Source organism: Aotus nancymaae, unplaced genomic scaffold (genome assembly GCF_030222135.1).
Source record: "Aotus nancymaae isolate 86718 unplaced genomic scaffold, 86718_ANA_hifiasm-v0.15.2.pri h1tg000077l, whole genome shotgun sequence".
In the NCBI taxonomy this organism is placed as follows: Eukaryota; Metazoa; Chordata; class Mammalia; order Primates; family Aotidae; genus Aotus; species Aotus nancymaae.
In genome coordinates, this window is record NW_026988492.1 from 15762539 (window position 1) to 15765358 (window position 2820).

At 40.2% G+C, this 2820-nt stretch overlaps 1 pseudogene; it reads right to left on the reverse strand.

Annotated features, from left to right (window-relative positions):
- Positions 1 to 356: 356 nt before the first annotated feature.
- Positions 357 to 2568, reverse strand: LOC105726136 (apoptosis-inducing factor 1, mitochondrial-like; annotated as a pseudogene).
- Between the last annotated feature and the right edge of the window lie 252 nt (positions 2569 to 2820).

Sequence of the window (2820 nt, forward strand, 5' to 3'; positions counted from 1 at the left end):
TGAATCACTCAAATTTCCAGCATGCCTGAGAATAAGCCTAGAACTACATGTTTACAATAAATGTTTGTGAAATGTTATCTTGGTCACCTCTAAGTTTTAATGTCATTTTTATTTCTGTTGAGTGTTTTGTTTAATGTTCAATGTCTAATTCCTGTTTAATTTTTTTTAGAAGAATCATATTTTTTTCATGATGTGAAAATTAAGAATTTGCCTACATGGTTCAAAATATTCACGAGAGACTTGATTATTCACATTCATACACACAGAGATAATTTGCTGAATTAAAAAAAATGCTCCTTTACCGATGCAGCCCACTCTCAGGGACACTGAAGTGCTTGTCTATTCCACTGTGGGTTTCAGTGTTCATGAATGTTGAACAGTTTGGCCACTTCATTGAGATCTTCAAGTTGTTCACCATCCTCAATGGTCTTCCTTGCTATTGGCACTGGGTTAAAGATGTTCCACATAGCATGATCCCCATGACCACTCTGTTCCTGGGATCAGAAGTGCCACCTTTGCCATAGTCCTCTCCCTGGAGTGCAGCCTTGGAACTGCAGGGGTACTGGGAGAAAGAGGAATTTCTGAGGCCTCGGACACGGTTTCACTCTCTGATCAGGTAACAGTTCCTGTTTGCTCTGTGGCAGATTTTGGGTTGTCTTGTGCAGTTGCTTTAGCAAAAACACCAACTGTGGGCCGATAGGTTCATAGCCAGAATCAGGGTTCAAATCATTCCAGAACACTGACTGGTGCCAGCACAGCTTAGCAACTCCAGTCATATTTTCTCCAGCTAATCTTCCACTCACAAAACCATGATCATGGTGCTCTAACCACCTCCTCCCCAAATGTGTATCTTAGAGCATGCAGCATCTCCTGACACCCAGATGTCTGAGCATGTGTGCCTGGAAACACATGCTTATTTCTTTTTCCATTACACTGTCTGAATCAGTGTCTCTGTGACATTTGAGTCATCTGAAAACCACAGTTCACTTGGAATTTTTGTTTTTCACTTTTATTTTAGGTTCAAGGGTACACATGCAGGTTTGTTACACAAGTAAATTGTACATCATGGGGGTTTGCTGTACAGATTATTTCATCACTCAAGTAATAAGCATAATACCTGATAAGTGGTTTTTGATTCTCACCCTCTTCCCACCCTCCACTTTCAAGTAGGCCCCAGTGTGCGCTGTTCTCTTCTTTGTGTCCATATGTACTCAGTGTTTAGCTCCCACCTTTAAGTGAGAACATGTGGTATTTGGTTCTCTGTTCCTATGTTAGTTCACTTATGATAGTGGCCTCTAGCTCCATCCATGTTGCTGCAAAGGATGTAATTTCATTCTTTTTATGGCTATGTAGTACTCCATGGTGTACGGACATGTACCACATATTTTTATCCAGTCTACCACTGATGGGCATTTGGGGTGATTCCATATCTTTGCTATTGTGGATAGTGTTGCAATGAACATATACATGTAAGTGTCTTTATGGTAGAATGGTTTGTATTCCTTTGGGTATATACTCAGTAATAGGATTGCTGGGTTGAAGGTTAATTCTGTTTTAAGTTCTTTCAGAAATCACCAAACTGCTTTCCACACTGGCTGAACTAATTTACACTCCCACCAACAGTGTATAACCATTCCCTTTCTCTGCAACCTCACCAGCATCTGTTATTTTTTGACTTTTTAATAACAGTCATTCTGACTGGTGTGAGATGGTATGTCATTGTGGTTTTGATTTGTATTTCTCTAATAATTAATGATGTTGAGCATTTTTTCATATGCTTTTTGGGCTGTGTGTATGTCTTCTTTTCAAAAGTGTCTATTCATGTCCTTTGCCCATTTTTTTAATGGCGTTGTTTTTTGCTTGTGAATTTGTTTAAGTTCTTTATAGATTCTGGATATTAGACCTGTGTTAGATGTATAGTTTGCAAATATTTTCTCTCTTTCAGTAGGCTGTTTACTCTGTTGATAGTTTCTTTTGCTATGCAGATGCTCTTTAGGTTAATTAGGTCCCATTTGTCAACTTTTGTATCATGGCTCTTTTGAAAGAAGAGATCGCATGTATGGCAGCTCAGGATCTTCAGACATAATCAGGACCCCAGCCCCAGGATCCCGAGCCCAGGTGGCTCTGGCTACAGCAAAAGCAGCATTACCTCCACCAGTTAGCAGGAAAGGGACATGACTTGGTATGCTGGCTTGAGGAACTGGCTCTCCATCTAAAGTAGATAATGTGGCCCTTTTTTGCTTCTCTTCTGATGTCAGCCCTAATCCTAGCATTCTTTCATGATATATTTTTTGGTTATCTTTTATAGTCTTGTAGGCATATGCACCAGCTCCTACTGTTGATAAGCCCAAAATAAGGACTTCACACAGAATTATCTCTTCTGCCCCCTGGTGCACCAGAGCTAGCCATTTGTCATGTCATCTGGAGTTCTAGAGGAACATGCCATCACTGAAATAAGTTGCCTAGAAGCCAGTTTCTGTGCCTTGGGCTGCAGACGCACACTATCTGTACCAAGGAGACCAGCTTCTGCTTCAAAGCACCCACCACAAGGCCTCCACACCAGAACATTTTAGCAACTGAAACTCGGAACCTCCTCCTTTCTTTTCCTTGCATTCACATCAGACCAACAGGTCCAACACCATCTAATGTTTATGTTTTACACTTAACTTTTTTCCCTAGTGATTGTAGAACACTCTCAATTTAATTATTCACAACATACTTGCAAAAGTCTACCTTGTATATTAGGAAGTAAAAAGCTAGTCACCTACTTGTTATAAAAGCTTTGAGAAGATCTACAGCTCATCTGTTGGCAGAATCCTA